The sequence below is a fragment of the Callithrix jacchus genome, chromosome 4, assembly GCF_049354715.1.
Source record: "Callithrix jacchus isolate 240 chromosome 4, calJac240_pri, whole genome shotgun sequence".
Classification (NCBI taxonomy): Eukaryota; Metazoa; Chordata; class Mammalia; order Primates; family Cebidae; genus Callithrix; species Callithrix jacchus.
In genome coordinates, this window is record NC_133505.1 from 40,670,979 (window position 1) to 40,683,182 (window position 12,204).

At 42.2% G+C, this 12,204-nt stretch overlaps 1 long non-coding RNA gene and 1 pseudogene across 51 annotated transcripts in view; one reads left to right on the plus strand and one right to left on the minus strand.

The window, feature by feature from the left end:
• Nucleotides 1–12,204, minus strand: part of LOC118153111 (zinc finger protein 76) — a 61,587-nt gene that overhangs the window by 25,241 nt on the left and 24,142 nt on the right. For 30 of the 50 annotated variants that reach the window (XR_013534138.1, XR_013534135.1, XR_013534130.1 and 27 more), the window contains exons 5-7: nt 11,954–12,041; nt 10,016–10,099; nt 622–688 (exon numbers count right to left, since the gene is read on the minus strand). The exons of 7 other annotated variants lie outside the window; for them this stretch is intronic. This is a non-coding gene — a long non-coding RNA (zinc finger protein 76). Of the gene's footprint in view, nt 1–232; nt 689–10,015; nt 10,100–11,953; nt 12,042–12,204 lie in introns of all 50 variants that reach the window. 13 more of the 50 variants (XR_013534100.1, XR_013534099.1, XR_013534101.1 and 10 more) reach the window with 6 other exon arrangements.
• Nucleotides 302–3,814, plus strand: LOC144582117 (annexin A7 pseudogene; annotated as a pseudogene). Its single transcript, XR_013534097.1, has one exon. The product of XR_013534097.1 is annotated as an annexin A7 pseudogene (transcript).

A 12,204-nucleotide genomic window follows, 5' to 3' on the forward strand; every position in this document is an offset into this window, starting at 1 on the left:
AAGATTTGCCACTGCACTCCAGCCTGGGCGACAGAGTGAGACTCTGTCTCAAAAAAAAAAAAAAAAAAAAAAAAAAGATATTTTAGATTCTAAGCCAGCACACATACATATAATTGATAACTGAAAGGGAAATTTTAAAAATGTATGTACCCGGCAGATGAACAGGTTTGGCTGTGATGCTGCTGCCCGGGTCAGAATGTCATACCCAGCTATCCCCCAACAGGCTACCTACCTTTCCCTGGGTATCCTCCTGCAGGTCAGGGGTCTTCTTTTCCCCCTTCTGGTCAGTATCCTTATCCTTGTGGCTTTCCTCCAATGGGGGGAGGTGCCTACCCACAAGTGCCAAGTGGTGGCTATCCAGGAGCTGGAGGCTACCCTGCGCCTGGAGGTTATCCAGCCCCTGGAGGCTATCCTGGTGCCCCACAGCCAGGGGGAGCTCCATCCTATCCCGGAGTTCCTCCAGGCCATGGATTTGGAGTTCCACCAGGTGGAGCAGGCTTTTCTGGCTATCCACAGCCACCTTCACAGTCTTATGGAGGTGGTCCAGCACAGGTCCCACTACCTGGTGGCTTTCCTGGAGGACAGATGCCTTCTTAGTATCCTGGAGGACAGCCTACTTACCCTAATCAGCCTGCTGCAATGACTCACGGCATTCAAGGAACTATCCAACCAGCTGCCCACTTCAATGCTATGAGAGATGCAGAAATTCTCCGTAAGGCAATGAAGGGTTTTGGGACAGACGAACAGGCAATTGTGGATGTGGTGGCCAACCGTTCCAATAATCAGAGGCAAAAAGTTAAAGCAGCATTTAAGACCTCGTATGGCAAGGATTTAATCAAAGATCTCAAATCAGAGTTAAGTGGAAATACGGAAGAACTGATCCTGGCCCTATTCATGCCTCTTACGTATTACGATGCCTGGAGCTTACGGAAAGCGATGCAGGGAGCAGGAACTCAGGAACGTGTATTGATTGAAATTTTGTGCACCCGAACAAATCAGGAAATCCGAGAAACTGTCAGATGTTATCAGTCAGAATTTGGACGGGACCTTGAAGAGGACATTAGGTCAGATACATCAAGACATTTTGAACGCTTACTTATGTCCATGTGCCAGGGAAATCATGATGAAAACCAGAGTGTAAACCACCAAATGGCTCAGGAAGATGCTCAGCGTCTCTATCAAGCTAGCGAGGGGAGACTAGGGACCGATGAATCTTGCTTTAACATGATCCTTGCCACGAGAAGCTTTAAGGTGAGAGCTGAGAGCTACCATGGAGGCTTATTCCAGGATGGCTAATCAAGATTTGTTAAGCAGTGTGAGCCTTGAGTTTTCCAGATATGTGGAAAGTGGTTTGAAGACCATCTTGCAGCGTGCCCTGAACCACCCTGCCTTCTTTGCTGAGAGGCTCTACTACGCCATGAAAGGTGCTGGCACAGATGACTCCACCCTGGTCAGGACTGTGGTCACTCGAGGTGAGATTGATCTTGTACAAATAAAACAAATGTTCCCTCAGATGTATCAGAAGACCCTGGGCACAATGATTGCAGGTGACACGAGTGGAGATTACCAGACACTTCTTCTGGCTATTGTGGGCCAGAGCTTTTCATAAATGAAGCTATTCATAGCTTCTCCTTCAGAGCAATGACCTGCACGCAGCAATATCAACCTCAGCTAACCAAAAGAGCTTTCTATCAGGGACCATATCAGGGTAATGTGCTTGGTTTGCACATGCTGCTATTGCCTTAATTCTAATGTGATTTCGTTCTCTACATGTAATCAACGTAAAGCCATGTCACAGTGATACAGTAATATTGCAACGTTTGTAAAGCTTCATTCTTACTAGTTTCATTCTAATCAAGACGTCAAATGGAATAAAAAATCACAGCAATCTCTAATTCTGTGTAATAATACTGACTAATTTTTTTGGGTTGCTGAAAGCTCTGCCTTCCAGAATCCCTCTAGGTCTGCTTGATAGAGTGGGTAGTATGTCATAACTGTGTACTTTTAAAAATATTCATCCCTTTACATCTAGAAGAATAATTTACATCTTATTTTGCATAAATTTGTTCTATATTCACAAACACTTTCCACATAAAAATAGATTACTATTACTGTAGCACCTTTTAAGAAAGGGTCATATGTTTATATGCTTAAAATAAATAACCTACATTTTTTTCCAAAAATAAAATAAAATGTATGCACCCTTACTACTTATTATTAAAAGAAGAACCTTGTTGATAAAATTTAGCCAAGTTTATTTGAGCAAATAATGATTCATATTGGGTGTGGTGGCTAATGCCTGCAATCCAACACTTTGGGAGGCTGAGCTGGGAGGATCACTTGAACCCAGGAGTTTGAGACCAGTCTGGGCAATATAGTGAAACCCTGTTTCCAAAAAAAAAATTAGGCACACCAGCATGGCAGTGTGATCTCAGCTACTTGGGAGGCTGAGGCAGGAGGGTCACTTGAGCCCATGAGTTCCAGGCTACAGTGAGCTATGATCATACCATTGCACACAGCCTGGGCGAAAGTGAGACCCTGTCTCAAAAAAAAAAAAAAAAAAATTCATGAACTGGGAAGCACTTAGAAATAGGAAAGGTTCACAGAACTCTACCCCGCAATGGACAGGCAGTATTTATAGACAGAAAAGGAAGTGACATACAGAAACAGATTGATTGGTTACAGATTGGTGTTTGCCCTACGCAGACGTGATCTATTCAGTTGGCAGCCTGTGACTGACTGAAGCTTAGCTGCTGGGATTGGCCGAGACAGCTATTTGTTAGAAGAAGTTAGGTTACAGTTTGTTTACACACTAAGTTAAGTTGCACTTTGCTACTTGCAGGCAGCTGTAGACCAAATTTAATTTAACATTACAGAGCTTGCTAATATTTTCTATTCTATTCATTCTATTTTTTAGAAAGACGTGCTTGTCACGGCCTACTAAGTTCATTTCATAATTCATTTATGGGACAGGACTCCCCAGTTGGAGGAACACTGCCTTCTGCTTTTTACCTCCCACCAGGGGAAGTCAGTCCTGGGACCTAGAAGAGGGCTTTACCAGGCTCCCCTGAATTTCTGGGTAGAAAGGGTAAACAGCCACCTTGGATAAACAGGACCCTAAGAGCATCTTCTTGACCATCCTGGTCCTGAAGAGTGAGATAATTTGCGTTGGAGACCTTTGAGGAAGGAATCTGGCGATAAATGATGAACAAATAATATGCAGTTATAAAAGGGAGCTCCTGCATTCACACCAGAGCAATTCACACTGGACTGCTCTCCTTCACATTTGAAATACTTCTGCTAGTACTAGAGACATGGTACACCCAAATTTCAGCAAAGCGTTTGATTCATTTCCTAGTAATAACCCTAAGAAGAATGTGGAAATGTGGGTGTGGCTAAGTGACTTTATTCCTGCCTGTCCTAAAGAGGACTCAAAAGAGATAATCTGGCCAGGGGTGGTGGCTAACATCTGTAATCTCAGCACTTTGGAAGGCCAGGCAAGCGGATCACTTGAGGTTAGGAGTTTGCGACAAGCCTGGCCAATATGATGAAACCCCATCTCTACTAAAATCACAACAAATTAGCCAGGCATGGTGGCACACATTTGTAGTCTCAGTTACTTGGGAGGCTGAGGGGGGAGAATTGCCAGAACCTGGGAGGTAGAGGCTGCAGTGAGCTGAGATCGTGCCATTGCACTCTAGCCTGGGTGACAAAGTAAGACTTCATCTCAAAAAAAAAGAGATATAATCTATAAAAGAGTGGTTTGTAAACAAAAGCACTCACAAGTGTGTGTTGTGATTTATATCTTATATATAATTTTTTTTTGGGGGAGTGACAGAGAGTTGTTCTCAATAAATTTTGGAGGAATGCCATCATTAATTCATCAATATCTGCCTGAAAGAGGACTCTGAGGGCATGGTCCAGGGCTCTGGCCCTAGTCCTCTCATGTTCAGCATTCTCTCAGCTACTTGGACATGGAAATGGATGACATATTTATCAAAGTTTCAGGTGGCAAAAAACTGGGGCAGCCAAAGTACTGGATGACAAAATCAGGGTCCAAAAATAACTTTGCAGCCTGGAATGGTGGACTGAACGAAAATGAAGAATAATAGAGATCTGTATTCTGCCTTTCTGTCTAAAACTTAGCTTCATAAGCACATGATGAGGGGGTAGAATGATTTAACAGCAATACATGTGAGAAACTTACGGTTTTTATTGCAAGCTAATGAATGAAGCAGCCGTGTGATAAGGTCACCAACTCTGCAGACTTAGACTGAGAATACAGGCTCAGTGAACAAAAGAGGGAGACCAGTATCCCTCTACTTTATTCAGGTGGAATGACGCTGGAAATACTGGCTTTGTCTGAATGACAATTAACAAGGAAGACGTCAACAAATTGCAAACCTTCTAGAGGAGAACAATATGTTGAACTTGCCTGTGTCACAATTAAGGATTTCTATCAAGTAAAAGACATCATAAAAGTATTGGATGGATAATAAACTACGAAAAGATATAACATGTAAAATTAACACAGAATTAGTATCTAGAGTATTTAAGGAACATCCACAAATCAACAAGAGAAAGCCAGGAGACTATAAGAGTAAAGGTCACAGGGAATGAGTAGGCATTTCACAGAAGAGGAAGCTTGAACTGCTACCAATATAAGAAAAGACACTAGGATTTACCACTAATCAAAGAAATTAAATTAAAACAACAGGACTTCCTTTTTCTGGTAATAGGAATATAACTCTCTCAAGCAACCCTTCAGCTAAAAACAACTAAATAAGTTGAATAAAATACTGAAAACAGGCCAGGCATGGTGGCTTACACTGGTAATCCCAGCACTTTGGGAAACCAAGGTGGGCAGATCACATGAGGTCAGGAGTTCGAGACCAGCCTGGACAACATGATGAAACTGTGTCTCTACTAAAAATACAAAAATCAGCCAAGCATTGTGGTGGGCACCTGCAATCCCAGCTACTTGGGAGGCTGAGACAGGAGAATTGCTTGAACCCGGGAGGCAGAGGTTGCAGTGAGCCAAGATCACATCACTGCACTCCAGTCTGGGCAACAGAATAAGACTCCATCTCAAAAAAAAAAAGAAAATACTGAAAACATCTTCTGCAAATAACTGACAAGGTGAAACAGCATCACTCTGTAGGCAACAGGAACCAAAGGAGAGAGGAGTCCAGAGGCTGTTCTCTCTCCAGGGAACTTTGCCCACCAGGGGAGGGTGGAGGGTCGAGCTTCTTTTGATATGTTTTTCCCTCCCTCCCTCCCTTCCTTCCTTTTTCTTTCTTCCTCTCTCTCTTTCTTCTTTTATTTTCTTTTTGTAGAGAAAATGTCTCACTATGCTGCCCAGGCTAGTCTTGACCGCCTGGCCTCAAGCAATCCTTCTGCTTTGGCCTCCCAAATTGCTGAGAACCACTGCGTCCAGCCCAATGGCCTCTTTCAATGAAAGAATCTGTCTCACAGCCCAGCGCCATCCTAGGTGGGAAATCTATCAGGACATACCCTTTTCCCCAGTGAACTAGAAGTGAACCAACCTGCCAGAATTACAGCCTGGCTCTTTTTGCCTGTATTATCCAGGGAACCCCCAAGCCTTGACTTTGGATAGCTCAAGACTGACAGCGCTCCCAAGCTCCTAGCAGATGCAAACACACATTTTCTACAGAGTAAATCACCTTCATCTTAGCCCTTAAATTATTCCCACAAATAATGTTTCAAATATAATGACCAGCATATAATAAAAGATAACTAGAGACACAAGGAAATTAGGCTTCAGGTCAGTGCCCTAGAAGTCCAATTTCTGTAGCTGTAGGACTCTAAATCTAACACCTGGGGGCAGGGATGTCATAGAGTATGTGGCCACCAACAGCTATGTGTCCCAGGACCCAGAGACTGCGTGAGTGGTGAGAGTGTGGGTGCATTTTTGTGCCACCACCATGCTGAAAAGTTCTGCCTGGCAGAGCTGGTCTGGTTTTGTGACATAATAATATAACTTTTGCAGAGGTGGTGGCTTATGCCTATAATGCCAGCACTTTGGGAGGCTGAGGTGAGAGGATCATTTGAAGCAAGGAGTTCAAGACCAGCCTATGCAACCTAGTAAGACCCTGTCTCTACAAGAAAAGTTAAAAAAAATTAGCCAGGCATGCTGGTATGTGCCAGCTACTTGTAGGGCTGAGGTAGGAGGATTGCTTGAGCCCAGGGAGGTTGAGGCAGCAGTGAGCTGTGATTGTGCCACTGTATTCCAGCCTGGGAGACAGAACAAGATCCTGCCTCCAAAAGAAAAAAGGCCACTTGTTCTAATTTGTGTAAAGGTGCTCTACGGTCTCGTGGCAGCTTCATGTAAAGACTTTAAATGTTACAACTATCTGGCTGGGTGAGGTGGCTTATGTCTGTAATCCCAGGACTTTGGGAAGCCAAGGCAGGCAGATCACCTGAGGTTGGGAATTCAAGACCAGCCTGTCCAACATTGTGAAACCCATTCTCTACTAAGAATACCAACAACAACAACAAAAAATTAGCCAAGTGTGGTGGTGCATGCCTGTAATCCCAGCTACTCAGGAGGCAGGAGAATCACTTCACTTGAATCTGGGAGGTGAAGGTTGGCCAGTGAGCCGAGATTGTGCCACTGCATTCCAGCCTGAATGACAGAGTGAGACTCTGTATCAAAAAATAAAAACTTGAATTAAATACTACAACTGTCTGATACGTGTTACAAAAACTCTAATTTTATTATTTCAAAGAAATAGGAAAGAAGAAAAAGTGAAAAGTGATATGGCAGTTTTGAAGGAACCTAGAAAAAAGAGCTGCTAGAAATGATAAATACAATAATTGAAATGAAAAACTCATGTTGGTAAGATAGCTACTTTATACCAGTTAGATCAAAATTAGAAAGATAGGAAATACCCAGCATTGGTCAGGAGCCCGTGGGCTACGCTTGTGAATATATATTAGGTGCTGCCCCCTGGAGAGCCCCTGCAGTGCTAAGTGCAACTAAGCATGTGTGACAGTCCTGACCCTGCCTTCAGAGCTCAGAGAGACCCTTGCACTGGCTTGTGCAGACAAGCATGAGGGCATCCAACCCAGTCTTGCACAGGCCACAAGCATCTGGGAGGGACACTCTCATGCAGCAGCCAGAGGTTTTATCACAGCAGGTGTGGAAAAAACGTTTTCATATGGAAAAGTTCACACTGTAGCATGTGGAAACTGAAAAAGGAAAAAAGAAAAAAAAAGAAAGCTTATGCTTGGAGAAAGCTAACTAAATAGGAAGCAAAAGTTATTATTCATAAAATCATAAAAGTGATTATTCATAAAAGTGAAGTAATTTAAACACCGAATTTTAAAAATATTTTACTTGTATTGCTGTCATAGTATTAAAGTCACTTAATTTGTTTTGCAAAGTTCATACACAGTGGCTGTTTCAGAAAAAAATACTTTTATAATGTCAACTTTTTTTGTAAGATGGCTGGGCTTCTCACAGAGTCATATAAAAATAAATTCACAGCTAAAATGCAAAACTGACCAATTAGTTTGAGGGAGTTAATTTCCCAGTGACTGCAATTATTTGCATCATCTGTTTTTTTCTAAATAAATGAACAAATAATCTTCCCACATTTGGATATATTGGCAAAGATAATGAGTAATTTTAATTATTTAATGTTATTAAAAATGTTTTTAAGGCTGGGCATGGTGGCTTATACCTCTAATCTTAGCACTTTGGGAGGCTGAAGTGGGAGGATCACTTGAGGCCAGGAATTTGAGACCAGCCTAGACAACATGGTGCGACCTTATCTCTACAAAAAAATAATAATTTAAAAAATAGCTGAGCATGATGGTGCAGTCCCTGCTACTTGGGAGGCTGAGGCAGGAGGATCCCTTGAGCCCAAGAAGTTGAGGCTGCATGAAATGTGTTCATACCACTGCACTTCAGCCTGGGTGACAGAGTGATATGAAGACTCAACAAAAACGTTTTTAATTTCATATAATAAAATGTAGCTTAAAGCCAAATCTGAGATGTGAAGACCATATGTTAAATTTATATCAAATAATGAACAGGCAGTCATTTTTTTGTGGAAAATTGATTAAATCAAGAGACCCAAAGTAGTACTTAAATACATTCATAACATATGTTTAAAATAATAAATTGAATCTATCTTGTTAAAATTGGATCCCCTAACTCCACATACCACATGCAATTTATGCTGATGATATTTAAAACAGTTTGCAATTCCTGAGCATCCCTGGCTGGTCCCTGGAAGATGATCCTTGGGAAAGCTCCACGGGTGGAAGCAGGGCTGCCCAGAACCTGACATTGAGGGTGGGCACATCTGGCAGCCTGTTTGGGCCTGGGTAAAAGAGGATTGACTACTGAAATGTATTGCCACCAATCAGCTTTCAAGTTTCTTGGTTTGCTGGTGTAAAACTGTTTATGCTGAGGCTACATTTGCAAACTCCTTATTAAGGGATTAAAATTACACGGATTTGCTTTGTTGTATTTGGAATGCAAAACTCAGACACATTTTTATTCAATTCTGGAAGCCCTAGGGGTTTCTCATAAGTAAGCTTCTTGTTAATTCCTTTTGTTGTACATAAACAAAATCCAAAATTGGAAAAATAAAATAGAGAACTAAACTTTCTCTACTTTAAAGGCAATTTATATAGTTTTATGTATTGTTTTCCCCGTTCCATTAATTATTTAACACATTTTATGAGACATGAGGGTAACTGATCTGCTTTAAAATTAAAACTGAGAAAAAATACTTATGAGATCCAAATGATGATGTTTTTTCCCAATAATAATTCTGAGATATAATGGGATGCATTTGAAAATGTAAAATTTACAATCACTCAGACCTGGGTTTTAACTGGGGTTTCTCAATTAACTGTAAATTAATGATCCTTTTGCCTGTGAAATGGACTATCACTCCCTTTGCAGTTGTTACAAAGGGAAAAGATAATATGAGTAAAGTGCCTGGCATATGAGAGAGCATTTGGTTTTGTTCTTTTGTAGAGACAGAATACTGCTCTGTTGCCCAGGCTGGAGTGCAGTGGCACCATCACGGCTCACTGCAGCCTTGACCTCTTGGGCTCAAGCAATCCTCCCACTTCAGCTTCCTGAGTAGCTGGGACTACAGGCATGTGACACCACACCAGACTAATTTTTTAATTTTTATTTTTATGTAGAGATGGGGTCTTGCTTGTTGACCGGGCTTGTCTCAAACTCCTGGCCTCAAGTAATCCTCCTGCTATTCAGCCTCCTGAGTGGCTGGAATTACAGGCATGAGCCACCATGCCCGTAAAGTCTTTCCAGTGTGACTTTATTTCCCCGGGCCTAACACCTTTATATGAATTAATTAATCGAATCCATATAATAGTCTATGAAGGTCTGTCTCAAGATCAATATGAACTTATAATTAAAAACTAGAAAATTCACAAAGAAATAATCCACAACAAATGAGACGTTGCTTACACTACAAACGACACAGGATTAGACCCATAAGCACTTCAGATAATGAAATTACAAGATTCAGACTGTATGTTAAAAGTCATTGAAGTCATAAAACAAGGAATCAAAAGAGAAATAAATAAATGCTATTGGAAAATTAGGTATCGTTTTCAAAATTATTATTATAAACAGTGAATGGATTAAGCAGATGATTAGAAGAAGCAGAGAGGCTAGAGGCAGTGGCTTAGCCACTCTTTCTCTCTTCAGCAGACAGGAGGCCCTGGGGAGAAGCAGGTCATTCAGACATCTCCACTGGCTTCTGAAGGTCTCAGCAGAAAGGGTAGCTCCTCTCTGCAGCTGGTCATTCTGTTGTCTCTCTGTCTTCTGCCCTCTGCCCTGCTCTGGCTGAGTCTAGGGCTTTTACAGACCCTCAGCCTCCTGAGAAGTTGGGATTACAAGCACCCACCACCATGCCTGGCTAATTTTTGTATTTTTAGTAGAGATGGGGTTTCACCATGTTGGCCAGGCTGGTCTCAAACTCCTGACCTCAGGCGATCCACTCACCTTGGCCTCCCAAAGTGCTGGAATTACAGACATGAGCCACTGTACCCAGCCCATCTGTTGTTTATTGTCCATCACATGGAAGCCCTATGTAGAAAAAAAAAGAATAGAGATAAACCATTCACCAAGGATACCAGCCTGTAATCCCAGTACTTTGAAAGGCCAAGGCAGAAGGATCACTTGAGCCTGGGAGTTTGAGACCAGTCTGGGCAATGTAGCAAGGCTTTGTTTCTACAAAAAATTTAAAAATTAGCTGGATGTGTTGGTGTGTGCCTGTAGTTGCAGCTACTTGGAAGGCTGTGGTGGGAGGGTCACTTGAGCATGGGAGTTCAAGGCTGTGATGAGCCGTGATTGTGCCACTGCACTCCAACCTACGTTACAGAGTGAGACCTTGCCTGCCCCTTAAAAAAGAAAAGAACTCACTGAGGACAGAGATGGATACTAGAAGATAAATCTGACAAAATTATCTAAAATGTAGCATAGAAAGACACAGAGATGAAAAGTGTGTGAAAGAGATGACGAGGCATGTTGGATAGCATAAGATATTCCAATATGTATCTGAAAAAGTTTGAGCAGGAGAGAACAGAAAGAGGTTGAGTGAAGAAAATGCATATTTACAGAATGTTTCAGCTGTTTAGAAGCACCTAATATGTGTCAGGCACTATTCTAGGCTCTTAGAAGAGATAAGGAGATAAGAAGAAGAGATCAGGACTCATCATCTTCCAGAACTGACATTGGACAATAATTCTTAGTTTCAGGAAATGAGTCCCAAGATACACTAGATTCTCACCTGGGCACATAGAGAAACTGAAGGACTCAAAGATGGAGGTTGGGTTAAAAAATGAGAAAGCAAACATGTTTCCTACAAAGCAACAATTCATGGACAGATGGCAAACTTCTCAACAGCTACTATAGAAATTAGAAGACAAGGGAATATGGTCTTCATGGTTCTTAGAGGAAGTATCCGGCCTCAAAGACCATAACTTCCAACTAATCCATCCTTTGACATGGGAGGTGACTTGAACTAATAACCAGTATACAGTCAGCTCTGGCTTAGATTTACCCAAATCCTTACACACCTTTTAGACAACTGGAGAAATGTGAACATAGACTGTATTAGATAGTATAAGGAATTATTGTTATTTTTAGTGATACAACATAGTGGTTAAGTAGATGTCTTTAATTTCATAAGACAAGTACTCAAGACTATTAGGTGAAATGTCATGATGTTGGGCCGGGTGCAGTGGCTCAGACCTGTAATCCCAGCATTCTGGGAGGCCAAGGCGGGCAGATCACAAGATCAGGAGTTTGAGACCAGTCTGGCCAATATGGTTAAACCCCATCTCTAAAGAAATGTCATGATGTTACAGCATATTTGGGGTGTCGACTTTCTTCCTGGAAACCTTTTTGGTTGGTGGCGCCTTTGGATCCTTTGCCTGGGTTCCTGCTACCAGGTACACAGACTAGTGAAGGGTGAAGAAGATCAAGAGGAGCTTTATTTATTTAACAGCTCAGAGGAGACCCACAGTGGGTAGCTCCTCTCTGTAGACACATTGTTCTGTTGAGTGCTCAGCTCTCGGCAAATAAGGCCCTGGAGAGGGTAGCTCCTTTCTGCCCATGGTCATCTGCTGCCCTCAGCAGAGAGGAGGCCTTGGAGAGAGTGGCTCCTCTCCACAGGCAGGTCATTCAGATGTCTCCACAGGCCTCTGAAGGTCTCAGCAGAGAGGGTAGCTTCTCTCTGCAGCTGGTCATTCTGTTGTCTCTGTCCTCCGCCCTGCTCTGGCTGAGTCTAGGGCTTGTATGGCCCCTCAGCCTCCTGAGTAGCCAGGACTACAGGCACTCGCCACCATGCCTGGCTAGTTTTTGTATTTTTAGTGGAGATGGGTTTCACCATGTTGGCCAGGCTAGTCTCAAACTTCTGACCTCAGGTGATTCACCCACCTTGGCTTCCCAAAGTGTTGAGACTACAGGCATGAGCCACAATGCCTGGCCCATCTCTTGTTTATTGTCCATCACGTGGAAGTCCTAGCTAGGAAAAAGAAAATAGAAATAAACCATTCACCAAGGATACAATCTTAGCATAGAACTTAGTACATATCTCTCAGTAATTTCTAGATCGACCAAACAAATTTAGTAAGAAATATTGGCATGCCATAAATTAGCAATCTAACATACATTAATTAGATAATTCA